General features: G+C 43.3%; 1 long non-coding RNA gene across 1 annotated transcript in view; it reads left to right on the plus strand.

Annotated features, from left to right (window-relative positions):
• The first annotated feature begins 348 nt into the window (after nt 1-348).
• LOC142360720 (uncharacterized) overlaps nt 349-24,714 on the plus strand; it is a 36,796-nt gene continuing 12,430 nt past the window's right edge. Inside the window, exon 1 of the long non-coding RNA XR_012763311.1 lies at nt 349-480. This is a non-coding gene — a long non-coding RNA (uncharacterized LOC142360720). The remainder of the gene's footprint in view (nt 481-24,714) is intronic.

Consider the following 24,714-nt stretch of genomic DNA (forward strand, 5'->3'; position numbering starts at 1 on the left):
TCTTCTCTTCTCTCTCTTCTCTTCTCTTCTCTCTCTCTCTTCTCCTCTTCTCCTCTCTTCTCTCTCTCTCTTCTCTCCTCTTCCTCCTCTCCTCTTCCTCTTCTCTTCCTCTTCCTCTCCTCTTCCTCTCCTCTTCCTCTCCTCTTCCTCTTCTCTTCCTCTTCTCCTCTCTCCCCTGGTCTCCCCCGCCGGGGCGGGGCTGGGTGGGCAGAGGACCCACCTTTCTGCCCATCCCCACTCTGTCACCCACCCACGTCCCTGTGAGCCCGTGTGTGCGCTCGGGGTGTTCGGGGGGGTGTGTGTCCGTCTGTGTGCCCGTGTCCGTCTGTCTTCGTGTGTGCCCCTGCCCCTGCCCACCCATCGCCACAAGCACGTCCCTGCCCGGGCTGCCGCCCCTGCAGAGCGCACCTCGGCTGCGTGCGGAGTGCGGCACAGGAGCCATCACCAGTTACCGCTTTGGGTGGTGCTGTGTTTGTGCAGGTAAGAGGACATTTTTGGGTTTACAAGCCTGGCACCAGGGGCACTGTGACTCTGGGCACAACTTTGGTTTTGTTCGTTTCTTTTCCTTTTTCCCTTGTGCAAGGAGGCAGCTCAAGTTTTTTTTAAAGGACGCAGACATGCAGGAACAAGATCTGTTTTTTAAAAAGAAAATCCAGAAGGAACTGTTTTACATTGTTCTTAAGCTGGATTTGTTAACTTTTTCTATAGTCAGCAAAGTTTTCAGACCTCAGTCTGCTAGGTGAGTCTCTCTTCTGGACTTAGGTCCTGGTACAGCCCTGGAGTTGTGATTAGCGGATGCAGAGTGCCTTCCTCGCAGATGATAAAGCGGAGACTGAGGGATGCGTAATGCCTTCACTGAGGAAAGCCATTGAAAAAATTCAGAGCTGACAGGAGCTTTAGAGATGTCATGATTACATTGTAAATACTGTTTTTAGGTTTGGTTCTCCTAATCATATATACCTTGGGATTTTGATGACCTGACACCTTCTTGTGTTCTGTCTGACACTTCAGTTTCTATCAGTATGTGGGAGTACCATGCCGTGGTAACAGGTTAATGTTTTCTTCAGTTTGTATTTATTACAAACATGTTATGCATCACTTTCTAGCTGTAGCCTCCAAACCTTCCTCTAAGCTGCTTAATTCAGCAGTTCCTTCACTTCTGTATTTTTACATAGGTAGTGTTCTTAAAAAAGTGTACTGACTGCTCCGCAGCTGACACTTCACGGGCATTAGTATGCACGTGGTGCTGTGCCTGTTTGCACGTATTTTGATTAAGACCTTAAAATAACACAGCCCATCTGCGCAGTGTGGACACTAATGGAATCATTCTCAGGAAGATGTACCTGCAAAATCTGTGTAACTCTGTGCGTAATTCCCACCCAGGACTGCTCTAGGTGCATGCCTGAATCTCCTCTTTTTCTTTTACAAATTCTTGTTTAGACATCTCATTTGGGAGAGTTTATATAAATACTGAAAAATAAATACTAATTGAAAATATAGTAGAGGCAGTTTCTCAAATAGGTCCGGCGGGCAATTGCAAGGTTTATTCCACTTCAAAAGTTCTTTGACTTCTTTCTGTTTTTTTTAAGAGTAAACATTTAGTAGCTTTTAATGAAGTTTCAGTCTTTCTACCAACTGTCGTGCATATTTCCCAGCGCAATGCTGCTGTTCTGAATATACAAAGACCATGCTCTTTGTCTTGTGGTTGGGAAGGTGCTCTGAAGTAACATCCAGTAAGACATATTAAGTACATGAAGATAGACTTTACATCAGTGAAATGTTTATGGAATATTATTCAAAAGAAGGTTCTGTGTATGTATTGCAGATTCACTGTGGGTCTTCAATAAGTGTGTTGTGCTTCTGTGGTTTCTAGTAAAAGGTGATCTACTGTTTTGGGATCCTTTCTGGTAAAATTGAGGCTCGGAGAAGTGAAGAGCCTTATTCTAAACTTAGTAATGGGCAGCCTGCCAACTGGATGAATATAGTCTGATTTTGGGTGGAATTATTCCAGGTAACTTGCAGAAGGGCGGTCCTCAACACATTGCAAAGTGAAGGGAAGAAGCAAGGTCTTCTGACTTCCAGAACAGCAGGTAATGGCGCCACTGTCTCCTGGGATCAGTATGGGGCCAAATCTTTCTTTTTGTACCAGTGCAAATGTATTCTCTCTAGTTTGAGTGATTATGTCTCAAATTCCAGTGAGACCAAAGCCATGAATGAGAAGATGCTTTGGGCTGGAACAGTACATATGGTGGAAGACTTATTGTGGGGAAGTATCGGTATGACTCACAAGAATGACTTCTATGGTGGAAGAACAAAGTCCCCAGTGGGGACAGAACAGAGGAAGAATTAAGTGGAAGAATTAGTTTCTGTGGTCTGTGGGAAGTTATTCTGAGCTCAGAGACCCAGACAATGTGTGGGGTGAGCAAGTCTGTAACACCTATACATACACAGAAGTCTTTTCTTACTTCTGCTGACATTTCATACAGTTTTAGTGCAAACCTCTTTGCTACATGCTGGAGCCAGCTTTTGATTCTGGAGATTATGATACTGAAAATAATAGGAATAAAAGTAGGCTTTTGTGTCCAGCATGTGATAACTTTCTTTCTAAAATACTTTTCTGAGATTTCCTCGGTAATTCTGTTGGCTTCAAAGGATATTTCAATTTGTCATACTGTAACACTTTCTTCTAAAAATTTTCAAATCTGTTTTGATTAATCACTGCTGAGTGATTGCAATTCTTCCTTTTTAAAAACCATTCTTAAGCTCTTCCCCTTTCTCATAATGAGGATCAAAACCTTTAAGAAGAAACTTGCATCATATCAACGTCTTTGGTGTAGCACCACGCCTCAATAATATGGGTGATACTGGGATATTTCCGCTATTCAGGTAATGCCAAATTCCCCAGTCTTTCTTAGATAAATTTTAATGTCTCCCATGATGCTAAAATATCCCCTTCCAGCCTTTCCAACTCTGTTTTCCCTAGCGAGGAAGATGGGGCAGTGCTCTGCACTAGCTCATTAGAGAGGAGCCGTTCCTGCAGGTCTTTCTGTGGCCAAATGAGTCCAAAAACAGGAATGTTTGGTCCTTATGGGATATTGCTCACTTCGTATTAGGCACTGCCAGCGGTTACAAGGATGTTTTGGAACTTCAGAGCTCAAATTTTGGGAATGAGGAAACAGGGAGATGGCATCTACAGAAATCACTAAACTGTAACTGAGAAACTGGCAACATAGTTTGAAATTCTTGTAGTGAATATACGTAGAACAGGAAAAAAGCAGGAAAATGAACATATCAGAAACTGTCTAGTTGTATTTCGCCACAAGCTCACTCTGCTAATTTCCTCCATCATATGCTTCATTTTAGTTGGTGTTTTCCTAATGGCTTGTTCCACTTGCTGCTCAAGGTTTTGTGATCCCCTCCAACAGAAGTCACATCAGACTTCTGAAGCTAGCACGAGAAAAGCTCAGCTGAGATGACTCTGTCCCAGCTCAGTTAGCAGAGCCAAGAACAGACATATATTTTTCAGAGAGAGAAGCTTCTGCAAATGTCTCCCATTGTGCTTTTGGGGGACTTTTGTGTCTTAAGACTTTAAGTGGTCTGCTCAAGCTGCACTCTGACTTACTTTCTCCTTGGCAAGCGAGTATGAGATCTTGTCAGGTAGTAAATCATAACATTTATTTTACATTTTTTGGTTTAAAATTTTGTTTAAAAAGCACTGCTAGGTTTTGGGCTGTTTTACAGGGGAGAGAAGGTGTTAGTCTTAATGTTCTTGGTTTATGAATTGCACAAGGGTCATTAAATTACAGGTGAAGGTAAGGAGTTTTGCCTTAACATTACAGAGAAAAAGCCTGCTGGACTGAAGTCAGGGGCCATGGACAGAGGATGCTCTGGCAGATGAGCTGCACAACCTTTAGCGAATCACTGAATCTGTGCAAGTCAGTTCTTCCACCTATCAATGACAGGGTGGATTAAATTACTCAGTTTTATTAATGGAATAATGTATTCTCTAATGACAGGCAACATTTCCAGAATTCGAGTTGCCAGGAGAGACTAGCTGAATCCAATTTTGGCGATGTATGGAATGACTTGTCCTCTAACATCTTTCTCCCCTTCTGTCCTGGAGCATGTCACTCGTGAAAAAATCTGTACACAGCTGTTTTATGTGTGGGAATGAGGCCCTGAGAACCCAGATTTAACCCCGGCATGACTCTGAAGCCACGTAGAGTAAGGAAACTGCAGGATGGGGCAGTCAGGCACTTCTTTTTTGTGTCCAAGACATTCATGAAGCTACCTTAATGAGCTTCCAGCCCACTTCCATGACTCTTACAGTGTGTCTGTACTCCATTTATTGAGAAATGTGAACAAAAATGACATGATCTTCTATTCAGAGCTAGTAACGCAACACTGAGAACGCCACAACCCTTGTTTTCCATCTCGGGACTTTTCCTTTCCTTCATATGATCTCCTCTGCACTTGCTGGTGCTGGCTGCCATGAAGGCTGTGACCAGCAATTACAAACCCCAAGCTGGCATACCCAGTGGCCGTGGGCGTGGGGGAGAGTGTGCACAGATTTCTTCTCCCTGCACTACTCCTGATGTCCAGCTCCACTGGCTAGGCTGAAAGATTTTATCGTGTGAATATGATTTGCATAACAGGACTGACAGTTCTGGTTGAGGGAAAAGTTGCCTGTTCATTTCTGGTCTGAGTATGAGGGTGAGAGGAGTCGGACAGTATTTGTTCTTCAGCACCACTAAAAGGTCTATGAAGATTAAATAGCTGATACTCCACCTAGCAAGGAAAACATATGCACACATTATTATTGCCTAGAGAAAACTGTTGCAGAATTGGCAGTATGTGGGTAGATGGTGGGCTTATCACCTGCCAGGGACTTGTGGTATAGAGTAGAGATTTAATTCGGAGTAGGGAAAAAAAGAAACAACCCACTTCTATGATAAACATTATCGATGTACAACAGATAAGTTACTTCCTACTGGTTAGCGGAAAATTGATTTCACATCACAAATGATGCAAATAGTGAGATAGCTTCTATTTCCTTGTGCTATTAAAAACAACCTAAAAAAGAGAGTTGCTTTTCTTGGGAGACTGAAGATAGGCTGGGCTGCCATTCTTTATTATATTGATGATTTCACGGCAAATACCTCGTATCTTTGTGTACAGTGACAAACTAGAGCTGGAGATTTCTGGAAGTATTTTGCCTTTGAAAGGTTTTTTGCTGTAAACCAGTATGAATACTCTTTAAAAATTTCCCATTTCTTCCCTAGTATGGAGGAAATTTAGAAATAAAGATAGGGCAGGTGCCCATGAGCCCTGATGCTTGCCTGCAAATTCTCGTGCTACAGAAATAGCGAAGCAGCCTGTCCTGAGAGCCCACCGAGGAGTCACAAATCCCATACCAGGGTGGATGTACCTGCAGAGCTGGGCAAAAAGTGCAAAACCTAGAGCTGATCTGGTTACATGCCACAAAACTTCTCCAGGCTGTGTTAGCCTTGACAATTCATTAGGAAGGAAAGAAATTGAGTTATGGGTCATATTTTGCAAGTGCTGTCAGTCCTGATTATGCAGTTCTCTGGATTTCCTTTGCTCAGGGAGTACTGCTATCGCAGAGCTTATCTACTATGCAGTAGATGTAAGCTATCTTTCCCCAGCTTATCAGAATCTATTTACTTTGCATTGATTCAGTTCCTTAGAAATTAATCTTTGATTCTTTGCAAAATAGAAGGATCCCTTGAGTTCGGTTTAAGCAACTTGATTTGATTATTGTTATGTCCTGAACATTGATTCTTAAGTGATTTTAATAAGGGTTTCCAAAACTGCGGTATTTCACATCATACTTGAGGAGAAGTTTAAACCGTTGACCATTTTAATATTTTTGGAGTCGTGCTCTTTGTTCTAAGCTTAGCCAATGTTTGGATGTGGTTTGACTGCTTATTACCCAAGTGCAATTTTTGCAGTGCTGTTTACTTAACCGCATTGAATTATGTGCCTATTGGCAGCATCCAGGTACTTCTTTCCAGAGAAACCAGGTTTATATTGATTGTCATAAGAAGAATTGTTCTGCATATCAATTGCAAATGTCTTATTTGAGCTGGAAAGTTTAGAGCTGGAGGTACCAGGGGGATTTCTGTTGGCTCCGCATTTAGTATAAAACTAATTACCACTTGTATGACAGAACCTCAGTAATTCTAATTTCATCAGCCGATAAATGCTACAAATAACCTGCATGGACTGTCTTGCTTACTGCTGCAGTTCTTAGAAACTAAACAACAGCTGGTACCCATGTCAAAGCACTTCTTGTAGTGGGCATCCCTGCATCTCTTTATCCATTTCAGCGGTAGGACACAGCTTTTGCTCCACAGTAAGTGAAATACCCTAGTGATATGATAAGGTATGTGTGGTTTTCAGTCCATTGCAGTACTTGATAAGACAAAGGTGCTCAGTGCTGATCTCCACAAATTATACCAGAAAATCTTCAACAAACCCCATTGACTAGATCTAGACGGGGTGGTCAGGCGCAGTGGTTTTAACTCCTGTCTGGGAAATTAATTTGGTCCTTGCTAAGAGGCAGCAAGGCATAGCCCTTCTGTAGCACCTGAAATTCATCTGGTCCTGTGTGAGTACTGGCAAAGTTCAAATCTGCCTCGTTTATAAGATCCGCTGCATCACAGCCCAGGATGCTCTCTGTCTGAACATGGGACCTGACGATCTAGTTCTACACAGCCAGTGACTTCACATTCCTGCAGCAGGAAGAAAAAAAAAATCATTCCTTTTGTAAAGGACCACACTTTAACACAGCTAATAAAACTGTTCAACTGCTCTGGGAGGCTGGGGCAGGAGTGAAATGCTCATTCCTAATTGATCGGTTGACAGCCTTTGTTCAAGTCCGACGTTTCATAAGCCATCTTGTCTTTGAGTTCATTCAAACTAATTTCCCCTCTCCTGCTTTTCTGTTTAATTATGATACTGCCTCTAGAGTATGTCTAAGAGTGGTTTTTATGTTTTCTGGAGGATTTTCTTGATTATATGTGTAAGTACTTTTATGATTGATACCTGAAATTAGAACAGTTTACAGTTGGGCTTATTTTAGCTTCTTTCTTTGCCATCCCTTGGGTTTATTAGTGAGGGCATTTTCTGTTCTTTTTTTATTCAAGTTATTTGGGCATTTCTGAGTACTTTCTTCTTTCTTTTTTATTCACTGTTCTGTCTTTTTTATTGCCTTCTTCGACTTTTTTGTTCTTTTTTAGGAGATATCTCTGTTGTCGTGTTTTCTTCCCTTAGCATCTTTTTCACTTCCCTTAGCAGCCGTTCCCAGACTATGCGCCATGACCCCAGGAAGGCTGTGGCAGTTATGAGTGGGCTATAAAATTAAGTTGCTCATTTTAGATGTGATGATACAGGGAAGTTGGAGACATGCTGCTTTCCAGGATACCATCTGATTGAGCTGTATATTAACACAAAGAGAGATCACTTTTCCTTTAGCAGTTTCTGAGGTAAGACTGGTAACAGCACACAGCAAAACAGATAAAGCATGAAGTACCCTTACGCCAGATTTCACTGGTATGATAAACAACTTTAAACTATTTACTCTTCAATTTCTCCTCATTTCTGTGTCTGTTTTTGCTCCCTGTCTCTCTTCCAGAAAGTATTTTTGAATGTAATAACCCATAAGTCAGGTCCAAGCCAGCCGAGGAAGACACAGAGGGAGCTCACAGGTACAAAGAGTTTTGGGGAGTCTGTCCCCCTAGTTGAAGGAGTTGCTGGCAGCTTTGTAGGTCTTCAGGATTCATAAGTAAAAAAAAAAATAAAGCAAGGGAAAAACACACCAGAAATAATCAGGTACAATTCTGTGTTAATCAGTGTCACTTCTTCCCTTAGCTGTATGCCTTCATCTTTCTCTTCATTAATGACTTATAGATTCATTATATCATGGGCTGAATTCCCTTAAATAATTGCCGTGGCACTTGACATGGATGGACATAGCCCTGGAGCAATGGCTGTGCCACTCATTTGTGTGGCATTTAACCTTTCTTGGGTCTGTAGAGAGGTGCAGTATGTCTGGAGATGGGCCCTTTCTGCCCAAGATGTCATGATGGGTCACCTCACCTAGCTTTAGATGTCTGCTGGAGACTCTCCCGCTTAGCCAGACACCCCTCGCTGCCTTTAGATCTGGTGAAGAAAAATAGCAGGTTTTGCAGGATAATTCATCTGACCTGTTTGAAATGTATTACTCCCTCAAACTGTCTGTTCCTCTATACGGATTATGAAGGGCTGGTAGGTGGTTTACTCGGATATAGACAGTTACACTGTAAATCTCTGTATTTGGTCAGGTTAATCCATGTCATTTCAATAAGGCCTCAGTGCATTGCTCAGCAGAGTTAAGTAGCAGGACTGCATTTCCCACAGTCAGGCTGGGGGGAGCCGTGGCTGTTGACCGACATGCAGTGGCATCTCTCCCTCAATAAATTAGCACTGCAAGAAAAGTTTTGTATCGATTAAAACTAGCAGTTTAGGTGAGCAGGAGGGCTTGGAAGTGTTGTAGCAGGGTGATGTGGAAATTTTATCCCAGGTGTCAGATTTAGGTTCTTTCGGGAGATACGCGGTGCGACAGTGATGTCATGTAGCTAAGTGCTCCATCATGTATAGATGATATAGGAAGTATTAGGCTGTTGGACTGCACATTATCATAAGAAAGCTCTTCTTTCTCTCCTCCAGGGCCCATGCAGGAGGAAGGATTACGCTGGCTTTGGGGAATACTAGCCTTTGAGTTGATTTAGTTGTCCCCCGTAGCCAATTTAAGACAATACTGACATGAAGACAGTGTTTCTCTTGCACTGAAACCAGCCAGCAAAAATAATTTCTGGAGCATGGTGACAAATTTGTGTGAAATGGACACTTAAGTAAATGATCATTTTACTTATTCCTCTTATAAATGGGATAATGTTTATTAATTCTGATTTGTCATTACAAGGCTCCGCAGAGCATGGATTTTTCTGTTGTCATTTACGCTGTCTGTAAAAATTGGCCTGTATCTATGAAGTCTCTCAATTAAAGAACAGTATTAAGAATACTCTTGATCCATGCTTAGGTGGGAGGATCCATGCCATTGTGCATACAGCTTTTCTGACTCATTACTACCTCTTCTTGTTTAACTAGCTTGTTTGTCTGATCAGATAAGTGCTAATCCCTTCTCTGTCTCTAACATGATGCTGTATCGGATGGCAGTGAAGCAAATAGAAGAGCTTTTCTCCTTAAATATCTTCTGTAAGAATGGGAAGAGTGAGGAGGCTACTAATCCCCTTTGAATCCTTTATGGCTGTGTGTTCACAGGATTTGTGAAATTCTATCTCTTAGATTGCAAAGTCTTTTGGGACAGGGTTCATGTCTGGTAAACAAGGCACCCTTTGCTCCTGTCCCAGGAGAGGTAATATGGGACAGGAGGGCTTTCCATTTGGTGCAAGACTTGGGCTGCCTGACTGAGCTTAGTTCCTGCTCCGTCACATTAAGCTTATGGAGAACAAATCCTTCACTGTGCAAGCCCCCCGTACGAAAAATTGGCATTTTAAAGACCAGGTGACAGCTGAGGAACCTGGTTATAACCCTTTCTCATCACTATAGGAGCTATTTCTAATTCAGTTCATAACAGATACTTACTGGGAGATGTATCCTAACGGAAGACTTGAGGCATGGTGGCATCTCGAAGATGGGGTCAGGGGGCATTTTGTTTTAGGACTTTAAAAGGCTCTCTCAGGATAGAGAAACTCAGAGGCACTATTGTGGGAAAAGCATGGGTAACCCTTTCGGGCAGAGCCTGACTTTGAACCGTTCCCCTGCCAAAATCCCCCAAGGTGTTTTAAGAGGGACTGTCCGTTAACCACATCTGGGGTGAAGATACACATAGATGTGCTTCAGGAGACTTAAGCAGGCTAAAAGAGGAGTTGGGGGATGTATTTGTCCAACATATCCCTATTTATCCCATCATCTGCCTGTGTTGTTTATTCATTGACTAAGTCTGCTTTCTTCCTGAAAACCTGTTTCAGTACCTTCCTAAGTTGCCTGGGAGCTGCAACCACCCCAAGAGCAGCACCCATACCTGAGCAGTAGACAAGTGACCAGGAAGGTCTGGTAGGTTTTGCAGTAGGTCTCATGACTCCCTGTTTTCTTACTGGGCTTTAAAGAGAGTCAGTTATACCAGTTCATGCTTCTGGCATTGCTGCTGTTGCAAGTGTGTTTCTTGCTGCCAAAGGCAGAGTCTTCCTCCTGGGCATAGGGATGATTATCAGGCTTATCCTTTTAAAAACCACCTCATGCACATTGAAGTAGCACTGTCCTTTGGTCCCTAGAGTTGTGGAATCTTGTGTTTTACTGGGGGTCATCGTTTTTAGCTCATGGTTTGTCCCAAAAGACAAGCTTTTGACCTTCTTGAACAAGTCAAACTGAATAACAAATTAGTCTTGAATTTTATCCCCTGGGGTATAAAATCACTTTGATATGTACCACAAAAAATGAAAAGAATGGAAATTTAAAGCTAAAATTTGCAAACGCAGGTTGTTGAGTATTACATTCTGGGGCAAATTTTCTAAAGATTGTGCTATTATTTTCTGGGAGAAAGAAGACATAGGGTATCCATATCTTGTTAAATAAAAAAATTAACCTGACACTTGAAGGAGGCACTTAAATCTTCCTTTGGTGATTCCACTGAAGTGAAAGTTTTAAGATGCATTTGAAAATGCAAACTGAGTCCTTTGGTGACCAAGTATAAAAATAGTTGCATGCATCTCTCTTTCAGTACCTGTTTGTATTCCAGAGGCTGTGGGATCCGAAATCCCAAACTTGTAATGAGAACTGTTGATGAAGATAAGCAGATTTTAGAGATTTCAGAAGAAACCTGGATGGGTGGGAACTCAGGTATTGCTTTATCTCGATATTTAAGTTGCTGATGTCTCTTTCTCCAGGGTCTCTCATTGTATCACCCAAGTTTGGAGAAAGACCTCTCACCTTCTTCACACTGATGCTTTCTTCAACAGTAAAAATTGATTCTTTGGGATATGGTTTAAACGATGTCTGACAGAATGGGAAATAGCGATACAAAAATTAATGCAATCTTTGCCTTGGGTTTAATGCTTTCTGGGAATAAATCCATGAAGTTTAAGAAGGGCTCTGTCACTAGCAATAGCTATCTGTGATTTAAGATTTTAACAGTGTATTTGGTGTTATACAGACTTAAGTGGAAAATGACTCCCAATTTACTGAGTTTTCTATCGTGGTGTCTTGATTTAGGGGCAGATTCTATCACTTGAATAAAAAATTATGGAGTGCTTTAATCTGCTAAGAGGTATACTGAGATACCAGTGGGATTGTCTGAACATTGATCTTTTTGTAAGCTGTGTTACTAAATCAACAGAGCTAGCAAAGACTGTGGCCATTTCTGAATCACATAATTCAGGGTGTGGTATTTAAAAACAGAATAATTGTGTTGGCTTCCACTGGTGTGATGAGTTCAGCAGGTACACTTGAAATACTAAAATCATATAACTTTTTAAATATATAACTTTTTTAATGCCTTCAATAATTGTCAAAATCTATATGTTTAATATTATGACTTAAATATAGTTAAAATTTGTATATGACAAGTTACAAAAATATATTGCACTCAGACTGCTCTCTACAGCAAAAGCAGGTGAGCTAGAACATTTCTGGCAATAATATTTTTAGGCAATTTCATCAGCAAATGCTTGAAATCACAGACTAGAAGCTGCTGACCTCAGATTGCCAGGCAGCAATCTGAATTAAATGGGAATCTGCAAATACCAGTGCATTCCCCAGTACACGACCGCTGATAATGGGACCAACACAGAGACTGGGGCATCTGCTTGCAAATGAAAGGGGCATTAAGCAGTGCCCATGGGTTGTCCTGGGCCAGGCGGGAGGCGAGGGCAGACATTGCTCAAGCAGTAATCGTGGGAGGAACCACAGTGGGGATAGCCCTTTGTTACCATCCTTCTCTTCTGCATTTGTGGTGGCTGTGAGGCTACTTTGGTCCCTGGGAGGAGTAGAGCAGATCCCAAGGTCTGCCCACATCCTGCCCGTCCCTGCCTGTTTACTTACAGGGCTGTAACCTGCGAGAAAGGCATTCCTCTGCTGCAGGACAGAGATCAGAAATAAGGTAGGTCTTAACATGGCTGAGAGCCACGTGGTGGGAAAACATAGATTTCCCTCCTCTCATTCCTTTCTTAAGATGAGAAACATCCTAGATGAAATCTTTGCATTTCCCCTAGAAACATTCCCTTTGCTGTGAGTTTCACACTATGCAAAGGCAATGCTCCTATTTATAACTTGTGGTTGAAGAGAAGTCTCTCATTAAGTAGAATAGTTGCTGTTGAATGGATTTAAATGCTTTGGTAACATATTTATTTGAAGAGCTTGTCCTCTGCAGAAAGGTGGGTCAGCCTCAGCATCAGGGCCTGTGTGGCTTTATTCATATTTTGCGCTTGTGGCAATTCCACTGGGGCTTGGGGATTTTTGTGGTTGGTTTTGGTTTTTATGTTTGATTTACTCCAATACATAGAGTTGCAGCTGCACTTCAGGATGGACCCAGGCTCCGAGATACCAGAGATTTGCTGCTACAAAAAAATAATTGATTCCTGCTCTTTGGAATCTGATGAAACTGAAGTGTGTTAAGCTTGAATACTGAGCCTTCACTTGCACGATCTTTCCAATAACTCATGTTCCTTTGAAGTCATTTCATTGTCCTGACTTTCCTGTTCTTGAATTGTTGCCAGTGAAACAGAGTCCTCCTCGTGTAATTTATAGCAGGAGTCATAAAGCTGACACTTTTGTACATTGGTATGTGGGGAAGAAATCTTTTTGCCTCTAAGATGTTATTAGGAACAAGATGACAACTTGTGAATATTTTCTAGGTATCATAATACTTTGATATATTGGAATGTTGAATGACATTTGTGATAACATCACAGCAACGTGTGACGGAAGAATTAGCGTTTCTGTTGCATTGAACTGCAGCTATCTCTGTTTTAGCTTAAGGTGGACATCAAAAGTCTTAATGCTGAAACCTTTATTCTATCTTTTAACATTGTTGTGTTTTTTTTTTCTAATGCTTTCAACCTTACAAAGCATGCAAAACCAGGGAAAACGCAGGTCTCATGGTTATCCAGTGGCATTTCTGTGGATATAACTGAATGCTTTATAGAAGTAATGGATTAACTTTTACAAAAAGTATCCCAAAGCAAAGCTTTTTAGAAGAAATCTAATAGTATGCTATGAAGAATGTTTTTTTGTGGTTTTTGTTTTGTTCTTCATGGTGAACTTTTCATAATTAGTGAAGTCATAGGCAAGTTAGACAAGCTGCTACACGTGAATAAAGAATCAATAGCTCAAACTAATGTAGTGATGTGGAAAAGCAAGAAGCATTCCAGTCAGTGAGAAGAGACTCGGGGGGTGTGAGAGCGGATATGCTTTGCAATTAGCTCTGAAAAGATTTTTTCCACAGACTTCAGAAGTACAAGGTCTGCATCAAGGCTGAAGACCTGCATTATGCTTTCAATATTTTCTCCTTCGTACACCTGACGGAGAAATAAAATTCTGCCTTCTCAAAGGGGAGACCAGAATTGAAGTGCTAGTGTGCTTTCTCAGACTTGAGAGTCAAAGCTATTGTTCATCCAGATGGGAGCACCAGAGAGAAGACTTAAGCCCACAGCATTCTTCTGCTCAGGTGGTTGATTCAAAGAACACAAAAAAGCAGCAGCACTCTTACCTGGTCTTACACAGCTATTTGAAGATGGGGGGGGAGTCCCTTTCAGCTGATAAATGCCATACACGGCTATTGTACTGTATGATGCCAAGCACACAGAGAAGATCATGCCATGGAAAGGCACAATTTCTGTAAGATGAACTAAGTGTAATGGCTCTCCAAAGCTTTCATAGCCCTAGTAGTGTTGAAGTTTTGTTGCTTTACAGCACTTGCTAGCAAGTAAATGTGGCAAGACCAGAATTCTGATACAGCAAATATTTCTCCAGATCTAACGATTTAGGCCTCTTAAAGATTATGTCTTTTCCCATGCCCTTGATAATGCTTTGGGACTTACAGCAGTTATTGCTTGAAGTGTAATTCTCCTCGGATGTCCGATTTGCCTGAGAGATGTAAGTGTTTACGCCGGCACGGCGTTTCACTGGAAATGGAAGTCACAGTTCAGCAGTTTAGATTTAATCATGCTGAATTTTTCAGAGAAAATTCCTTTCCCGAATTTGGGAATCACCCCAGTAACTCACATGCCATGCATGCCAAGTAGAAGCTGAATGGAGAGCAGGATTGCATCAAAAGGCCTGAAAGTTAGAAACCTAAATAATGGCTGAAAAATGTACTTTCTTAGTGGCTTTAAAAAATGTTTTCTAGTAAAAATACAGTGAATGCAGTTGCTATAGCTACCAGCAGGGTTTTGTGGAGAACTTGTTGAGGTACTGACTGTTTAGTTGTACACAAATGCGTAGTTTTTCTTAGCCTGAGGATTCAGCATCACCTTGTGTTTAGATTCTCTCCTAAAGTATTTAAGCTGCCACTGGTAAGCAGCAGCAGTGTTTAGAGTTTCTGGAGGAAGTAGAAAAAGGCAAGGTGCTAAGCTGATCTTGTTAGTTCTTTTTTTTATTGTGCAAGTGAAATGTTGCTAATGTAACTGAGCTGGTGTTTTACATAATTTCTTCATTGTCTGTTTGGGGTTCTCTTTAGGCTAGGGAATAGCTAACAGCATTGTGAGATTTTGTGTTTACCTTGGTAGGGAAAAAATTCAAATTCTCTATTTATTAACCACCAGCTTGACAACTAATTCTGGGCCCCAGAAGCCGGGGAAATATTTCAGATTAAAGCATGATGAAATGTAAGGACACTGCAAACAGAAGATGAATGCGTTGATTCTAGAGTTCAAGCACATCAGGTGATGGCAGCTGAGCACTTCAACAACTTTCTAGTTCTGGTGAAGGAATATGCGCCTCATAAATCAAGACTGATGACTCTCTAGAGCAGGAAACGTGCTGCAAATTTTGTACAATATATAGATGAGATACTGATATTATTAAGAATAATTTTGGACTCACATTTGCCAGGACGTCAAATTGTATGTAATTGTCCCTTTCATCTGTAAGAATCTATAGATAAGAGTTATTCCCTGAATACATCAACATGAATATGAAAAGCTTTCATACGTTAAACTAGGAGTTATATGTACCCATGGAAAACAAAGAATAACAAAGAATCTAACAAAGAATGGGCGGTCAGTCTTGCTAAAAGAGAGACAAAATAGCAAAATAAGCACAATCTCATAATCTATTTCTTTCTTTTTTAATTGACAACAGACAGATTAAACCAGTTACTCTTCATAGAACAACAGTGCTTGAACTATTTGCTTATCTGTATAGGGGGTAAATTCCTGTGCATCTCTGCCCATCGTGGAGGTGCATTAGTACTTTGGCATTTTCCTTCAGAAAGAAAGCAAAGAAAAGTACCTGTTTGCTGCTTAGTGGGGAAATGTAGTGACAAAAGGATGTAGAAAAGGCAATGGTACTCGGTGCCTTTTTGTAACCTTTATTTTACTGGTGAGGGACTATCTTCAGACCTACAGGTACCTGAGTCTGCTTGCAGAGTCGGTGTGAGCAAAACACTATCCACTGGTATTTAGGACAGTTGAACATCAGGGCTGACTTCATCCAATGCAGTTTATGGATACAGAAAACTTAGACTGAAGTTTAACCGTTTAGGCAATCCAGGATTGCATTAATGCCCCATAGTTTTAGTTCCCATATCCATTATAATTCACCCAGAAACTGGACTAAATCCTGCACAGGATGTTCTTAAGCTCTCTTTGTGTAAACCAGTGTAGAAATTAAAAAAGACATTGCCTTTCCTAGCTCCATTTTGGTCCTTCTACTCAAACCTGCTTTTCTAAGACAATTGCATCATTCAGGAAGGGGTATGTGTTTAGAAATCCGGATATGCTTTGTCTGTTCCCCATTAGACAAAGACTTTATACTCAAGTCTTTTCACTCTCTGTCTCTGAACTTACTAAAATTTCCTGTTATTACTACTACCATCTGTTAGGTGTTGCTGCTTTCGGCTGACTTTGTTAGACATCTGTTGAAATATTAGTATCTTTTGAAATATCAATATCTAAATCTTAGCTGTTTGTCTAGTCTCCCTTTACTGCATCTGGGGAAGATAAGCACTTCTTGTGTGTAGTTCATTTATTTTACTTATCCTTCTTAGAAAAAGATAAAATCAATCTGGTTATGGATTTTTTTTTCATCTCTGTGAAATTGAAGGGGGACCTGTACTTAGGAGCTCAAGTATAAAACCACGTACAGTGTTAACTGGACATCTACAGTCTAAACTTAAATGACATAAATCCCGGCCAAAGCTCTGCAATGTCTTAGGAAATAGCCTAGTGTGACACAGTATCTTAAATTCATCTTTAAAGTCTGGAAAGGCACAGAAGTAATTCGATTTAAGTTCTAGCGCTGTTGTCTAAGTGGGTATCTCTTTTTTCTGTTTCTACAATTTTTCCATGACCTTTCTCATCCACTAAGGTTTCCAATTTTGCATTTGCTATTATTTTCCTGGTGACTATTGTATGTCCTGCCGTCTGATCCTGGCTCGCTCATTTTCAGTCATCTGTATTTTCAAGGAAATACTGCTTTCCTGATGTAATCACACAGCCCTTGGCCATCTACCTGGACAGAACACATGGACACGTGCATAGTATCATAAAAGACCTATACCTAAAGATCAATATTCTGTTCTTGAGATAAGAATTCAGTCTGCAACATTGCCACCAGTTTTGGAAGTAATGGGAACTTTGATATTTTTGAGTCCTTATCCATTTGAAAGTATCCTCCAACTGCCAGATAAAATCTTTGATATCTGCTATTGCCTACCCAACAGCTGTCTCTTCTTTTAAGGTACAAATTCAGGATATTACATACGAAGAGGTAAGGAAGAAGAATCAAGTAAGATTTTAAGTTTCAGGTCTTTCTGAGATAGCTTGATATCACACTTCCGCCTACAGTTACGAGAAATTGAGATACGAATAAATGAGAATGTTGGGAAGACCTGAGTTTGATGCTGTTCCATGTTTCATCCACGTGATTCCTTATACTCATTTATTTCTTTCATGGCCTTCTCTCTTTCTGCTTTCTCTTTCCTGCAGAAGAATGACTGCTGATGTTTCTGAGATTTGTGAGAAGAACTAAAAGGAAGGAAGCTGAGTGGAGGGGATGGGATGGAGTGTGAGTTGAGATAGTTCAAAACCCTTCCAGCCAATGTCGTGATTATTGACCTGACACTGTCCCACCCCTTGCCTTAAGCACAGACAGGTAGACTCAGCTGTTGTGCGGGGGTGGCAGGTAGTAACCTTACTTATCAGCTAGTAAGTAGACGAGTAACTTCATCTATTTGTTGCCTGGCATGAGAGCTGTGTATGGGCTTTAGAGCACAACTTTTGGTTTCTTATCCTTTCGACAGGAGTGTCAGTGGTGACGAGAACTCTTCCTGGTAGAAAATAGGGGTGGTTTGCGTGCTTTCTCTGGCTATAGTTTTTTTTCTGCATATTGCCTTCAGAAATTGAGAGGAATAAAGTGTGCTTTATCTCAGTTTAGGACTTACGATGACTATCTACTCTGCCTGGTGGCAGAGCTAAGAGAAGAGGTAGATAGGCTACGGAGCATCAGGGAGGCCGAGCAGGAGACCGACTGGTGGAGCCGTGCCCTGACAACCCAGGAGTCTACCCAGGAACAACCTGTAAAAAAGGCCCGGGACCAAAGGGCACTGGTAATCTCCCCCCATCAGGCTGAAGGAAGGGATGCAAAGGTAAACAGTGAGTGGAAGCGGGTCCGCAATTGGGGCAGGAGGCGAACCCTTCCCTTGCCCACCACATCTCCACAGGTGCCTCTGCATAATAGATATGAGGCTCTAGATGTGGAGGACAAGACGGTAGATGGTGCAGGGGTTGACCCATCCACATCGAAGGAGGCACAAAGATCAGAAGGCCCTCCCTCTCATATTACTACCAGCTCCACAAGGAGGAAGAGACAAGTCATAGCTGTAGGAGACTCCCAGCTGAGGGGAACAGAGGGTCCGATATGCCGGGAAGACCCTCCTCTCAGGGAAGTCTGTTGCCTCCCGGGAGCACGGGTCAAAGACATTGCTAGGAATCTTCCTAGACTGGTCCGACCCTCAGCATATTATCCTCTGCTGCTCTTCCACGTGGGTGTGGACGAAGTTGCAGTAAGTAGCCCGAGGGTAGTTAAAAAAGAATTCAAAGCCCTAGGACGATTAGTAAAGGAATCTGGAGCACAAGTTATCTTTTCATTGCTCCTTCCAGCGGTGGGCAGAGAGGTTGAGCGACATAGGCAGACTCAGTCTATTAACACATGGCTCCGTGACTGGTGTCACTGCCACAGCTTTGGGTTCTTTGACCATGGGATGGCACATACAGCACCAAGCTTGCTGGCATCAAATGGGAGCCAGCTTTCTCAAAGGGGGAAGAGGATCTTTGCCCAGGAGCTGGCAGGGCTCATTGACAGGGCTTTAAACTAGAGGTGAAGGGGGAAGAAGAGCCTATCAGGCTTGCCAGAGACAGGCTAGGGGATGATACACAATGGTTAGAGGGATGGGGAGCTAGTAGGAGCCCTCAACCCGTTGCCCAGCAGCATGTGTGAGACACTGCAGCAATGTGGAAGTCTTGCGGAAGGGAGCTGGAGGCGCCTGAGGTATCAGGTGACAACAAGAAAATACCCATGAAGCACCTCAAGGGAAAAAAGGAGTGCTCTGCTGTGAAGGTAACAAGGCCGACAGCTCAGATGAAATGCCTCTATACAAACGCACGCAGCATGGGAAACAAACAGGAGGAGTTGGAAGCAGTTGTGCTGCTGGAAAGCTACGACCTGATTGCCATCACGGAAACGTGGTGGGATGAATCCCACGACTGGAATGTAGCTCTTGATGGCTACAGGCTGTTCAGAAGGGACAGGCTAGGAAGGAGGGGTGGGGGCGTTGCCCTTTACATCAAGAAAACAGTACAGAGTGAAGAGCTGTCCCTGAAGAATAACTACAAGCAGGTCGAAAGCTTATGGGTAAGAATCGGAGAGAGAGGCAACAAAGGGAACCTAGTTGTTGGTGTCTACTACAGGCCGCCAGATCAAGAGGACCTGACAGATGAAGCGTTCTTCCTCCAACTCCAGGAGGCTTTGCGCTTGCAAGCTCTCGTCCTACTGGGGGACTTCAACCATCCCGACATCTGCTGGAAAAGCAACACGGCAAGCTGTAGGCAATCCAGCAGGTTCCTAGAATGCATTGAGGACAACTTCTTAAGCCAGGTAATAAGCACCCCTACAGGAGGGGATGCGATACTAGACCTGGTGGCCACCAATGCGAGTGAGCTCGTTGGGGATGTCAAGATCGGAGGCAACCTGGGCTGCAGCGACCACGCGCTGGTGGAACTAATCCTACTGAGGGAAATGGGAATAACGAAGAGCATAGTCAGGACCCTAAATTTTAGGAGGGCAAATTTCCATCTCTTCAAGGAGATAGTCAGAAGAACTCCCTGGGAAACGGTCCTCAGGGACAGAGGAACAGAATAGAGCTGGCAAATCTTTAAGGATGTATTCCAGAGGGCGCAAGAGCTCTCGATCCCCAAGTGTAAGAAGTCGGGCAAAGAAGGGAAGAGACTGGCATGGCTGAGGCAAGAGATGCTGGTCACACTAAGGAAGAAGAGGGAACTGCACAGGCAGTGGAAGCAGGAACTGGCTTCCTGGGAAGAGTATAGGGAAGCTGCCCGATTGTGTAGGGATGGGGTCAGGAAGGCCAAGCCACAGCTGGAGCTGAACTTGGCAAGGGATGCGAAAAATAACAAGAAGGGCTTCTACAGGTATGTCAGCCAGAAAAAATGGTCAAAGAAAGCGTACCCCTGCTCATGAGCGAGACCGGCAAACTGGTAACAGCAGATGAGGAGAAAACTGAGGTACTCAACAAATTTTTTGCCTCAGTCTTCACTGGCAACCTCTCTCCTCACCTCTCCCGAGTCGATGGATGGCATGTAGGAGGCCAGGAGGGTAAAATCCCTCCAGCTGTTAGTGAAGATCAGTTTCGGGACCTCCTGAGAAACCTAAACGTACAGAAGTCCATGGGACCTGATGAGATGCTCCCAGAGCCCTGAGGGAACTGGCTGATGTAGTTGCCAAGCCCCTCTCCATGATATTTGAGAAGTCATGGCAGTCAGGGGAAGTCCCCAGTGACTGGAAAAAGGGAAACATTGTGCCCCTTTTCAAAAAGGGTAGAAAGGGAGACCCGGGGAACTACCGACCTGTCAGCCTCACCTCTGTGCCTGGGAAGATCATGGAACAGATCCTCCTAGAAGATATCCTAAGGCACATGGAGGCCAGGGAGGTGATTCAAGACAGCCAGCATGGCTTCACCAAGGGCAAGTCCTGCCTGACCAACCTAGTGGCTTTCTATGATGGTGTAACAACAAGAGTGGACGAGGGAAAACCAATGGACATCATCTATCTGGATTTTTGTAAAGCCTTTGACATGGTCCCCCACAACATCCTTCTCTCTAAATTGGAGAGCCATGGATCTGATGGGTGGACTGTTTGGTGGATAAGGAATTGGTTGGATGGTCGCAGCCAAAGGGTAGTGGTCAACGGCTCAATGTCCAGATGGAGACCAGTGACGAGTGGAGTCCCTCAGGGGTCCGTACTGGGACCGGTGCTGTTCAATATATTTATCAATGACATGGACAGCGACATCGAGTGTACCCTCAGCAAGTTTGCAGATGACACCAAGCTGAGTGTTATGGTTGATACACCAGAAGGACGGGATGCCATCCAGAGGGACCTGGACAAGCTGGAGAGGTGGGCCTGTGTGAACCTCATGAGGTTCAACAAGGCCAAGTGCAAGATCCTGCACCTGGGTCAGGGCAACCCCCAGTATCAATACAGGCTGGGGGATGAAAGGATCGAGAGCAGCTCTGCTGAGAGGGACTTGGGGGTACTGATAGACGAAAGGCTGGACTTGAGCCGGCAATGTGCGCTGGCAGCCCAAAGGGTCAACTGTGTCCTAGGCTGCATCAAGAGAAGCATGGCCAGCAGGTCGAGGGAGGGGATTCTGCCCCTCTACTCTGCTCTGGTGAGACCTCACCTGGAGTACTGCGTTCAGCTCCGGAGCCCCCAGCACAAGAAGGACATGGAACTGTTGGAATAGGTCCAAAGGAGGACTACAAAAATGTTCTGAGGGCTGGAGCACTTCTCCTATGAGGACAGGCTGAGAGAGTTGGGCTTGTTCAGCCTGGAGAAGAGAAGGCTGCGGAGAGACCTGATTGCAGCATTTCAGTACTTAAAGGGAGCCTATAGGAAAGATGGGGACAATCTTTTTAGTAGAGACAGCAATGACAGGATGAGGGTAATGGCTTTAAACTAAAACAGGGTAGGTTTAGGCTGGATATAAGGAAGAAATTCTTTACAATGAGGGTTGTGAAACACTGGAACAGATTGCCCAGAGAGGTAGTGGAGGCCCCATCCCTGGAAACATTCAAGACCAGGTTGGACAGGGCTCTGAGCAACCTGATCTAGTTAGTGGTGTCCCTGCTCGCTGCGGGGGGGTTGGACTAGATGACCTCTAGGGGTCCCTTCCACCCCAAAACTTTCTATGATTGTATGATTCTATGAATAAACTGCTTCTGCTTGTCTCGTCTGTGTTCTCTTTACCTGCTTGTCCCATGTTGATGGTAGCCGTGTTGCTGGGCAGAGATAGCTGAGACATCAAGCATATGCTTGTCTTCACTCAAAGCTGATGCCGCAGTAAGGTTGTGCTTCATATTTCTCTTCTTTTTCTTACTTTAAATGAGTCTACGTTGCTGGTGAAGACATCCACAATGCAGACCTCTGTGGTCGAGAGAAAATGAGTCCTTCTCTCTCTTTCTAGCCCCAGCTCCTTTCACAGGAGAGAGAAGCATTTGAGGCACTCACCTGAGGCACTCACTTGCAAAATTTTCAGTCTCAAATCCTCCATACCATCTTCACACTCTGCAGACGCCTAAAGTGGTCAAGATGTCTAACCTTAGAGTTCTGTTGTTGGGTCTTCCCAGAATTGCCTCTGCCTTAAATGGTTCAAGTTAAGCAATTATGAGGAATAAAAGCCGAAATCCTATGTGGATTCCAGTCCCACTTTGTGTTTCAGGTCAGTTCCCAAAATGCTTTGCTGCCAATGCTGCAATGTCGACTAACCATGATTTGATTTCTACCCTGGGGCCCTGCTGCAATAAGGAGGCAAAGAATGGTTTTTTCCTAGCACACCTGATGGGAAAACATTGCTTGAAAGCTGCCTGTATCTGTTCAGCCATCCTTTTTCTCTGGTGTTTTAAAAGAGAAGTGGTCATGCTTTTTCTCAGCAGATAAGAGCATGAAGATGTTCAGCTTGGGTGGATTTCAGACAGTGCATACCACAGAGGGGACAATGCCCCCTGCAAGTGCTGAGTAAAGAGAAAAAGCTTCAGAAAGGGGCAAGGCTGAGGGTGTAACCCTGCTATCTGCACCTCCCCAAGTAACAACAGGTATCTTTTGTCTTCAAGGCCTTTCTTCCCAGATCTTTCACTTTTGCTGGTGTGTTGGTGACCACAGTAGAGTTCTGGGTTTCATTACAAAGGCAAAGACCATGAAAATTAGGGGAAATTAGGGGACCTAATAAATACTTATAAATATCTGAAGGGTGGATGTCAGGAGGATGGGGCCAAGCTCTTTTCAGTGGTGCCCAGTGACATTACAAGGGGCAATGGGCACAAACTGAGGCACAGGAAGTTCCGTCTGAACATGAGGAAGAACTTCTTCCCTCTGAGGGTGACGGAGCACTGGAACAGGCTGCCCAGGGAGGTTGTGGAGTCTCCTTCTCTGGAGATATTCAAGATCTGCCTGGACAAGGTCCTGTGCAGCTTGATGTAGGTGACCCTTCTTCGGCAGGAGGGTTGGACTAGGTGACCCGAAGAGGTCCCTTCCAACCCCTACCATTCTGTGATTCTGTGATTCTGTGATAGCGAGGATTTGCAATACTGACTCTCTTAATCAAATGTAGCGGTTGTTTCTGTAAAAGCTTTCATGAAAGTAAATGGCCGACAGGTTGTCGGAACATGTGGAGGAGAAATTCACCCACATAGTGCAAGTAGGAGGCATTTATATTCCTGTATTTGGTAAATTTTGTGTCATCTGACCAGTTCAACAGAAATGTCGGGGAAGTGGTGGATGGCTGTGCGGTACATTTCAAATTAGCATAGCTCTGTTAATAACCCTGAGAGTGACAGGCAATGGATATGAGTTCATTCCTGGAGCTTGTAGGGATTCTGGTAGTTCTTATCCATGCCATTTTCAAAAGGCATAGGGCAAGGAATCCAAAGCAATTCTTCTGTGCCTTGGCCCCAGTAGGAGTTCTGGGAAATGCGTTCACCAGGCTCCTCTTTGTTACAAAGCATGTTGCCTATTTTCCAAACAGATTTAGACTGTTATCCCGTCCTGATTCCTCGCTCCGTCTCTGCTAGCTGACTATATAAAGCCATGACATATGGGTCTTTTTACTGACATAATCCTCTACTGTACTAAAAAAGAAAATATTAGGTTTCATTCCAAGAGCTTGAAGAACTTCCATGAGGATATAAAAAGCAGGAAATGAGCTCTGTAAGAGTAGAGGACTCTCATATTGGATAGCCTCGAGGGGCTCAATGTTAAAGGCTTCTTCCTCGCACTTAATGTAGACTGGAACAGCTCTGCCTTTGCTTTGGAGGAAATGGGATTTGTGGGACTTTCCCCATACAGGTTATAGGTTTTAGGCCAAAAGACTAGTGTTCTGTGACCATGCAATAAACCAAAGTGCTCCACACATACGGCAGTAAGGACAGCCTGAGCATGCGGTACTGGGGACAAATCTCACGATTTTGCACTCCACAGCAAACTGTTGCTACAGTTTGAACTGTTTGCTTGCTCTGTGGACATCATTTTCATCTTTGTCTTGCTTACAGCACTCCTCATTAATCTGGATATCCTGCAGCCAGCCATGACTGTTAGTTTAAATGTACGAACTGGGCTCCTCTTCCCACGAAGGCCAGTGAATAGTGCTCTCATCCTAAACAGCCAGTGTGCCTTGTATTACATGCAGATGGTGGACTTTTCCCATTTCCTTCACTAGGACATGTGTATGCTGCAACCTCTGCATCTGTGACAACATGAAAGGCATTTCAGAGTTGTGTTGAGTTTAAAAGAAGGAGGCAAGGGAGTATGGATAAAGTTTGCTCACTTAGCCAGGGTGCGATGGAGTCTATTGGGATGGGTGAGCTGTGCAGCTGCATTTGAGTCATGTAGTTTGGAGTGTGTGTTCCCCCCAGCAAGTCCATCACCATTCATAAATTATTACGTATCTAATAATTTCATTGTATTAGTATCCACAGGATCCAAACATATTTGCACCGCAATGGATGAGCCACTTCAGAGGCATAACATGTACTAACATGCTGTGCAAATGACTTGCAATTTAGGTGACTGTATATTTGGGGATATTTTAGGGTTAGGAGAGGATAGCTCCCAAAAAAGATTATGACAAGTTAACTGACCTCTGAGTCTCCTATTCCGTTTCAATGCCCTGGTCCATGGTAAAGA

This window comes from Opisthocomus hoazin, chromosome 3 (assembly GCF_030867145.1).
Source record: "Opisthocomus hoazin isolate bOpiHoa1 chromosome 3, bOpiHoa1.hap1, whole genome shotgun sequence".
Lineage (NCBI taxonomy): Eukaryota > Metazoa > Chordata > Aves > Opisthocomiformes > Opisthocomidae > Opisthocomus > Opisthocomus hoazin.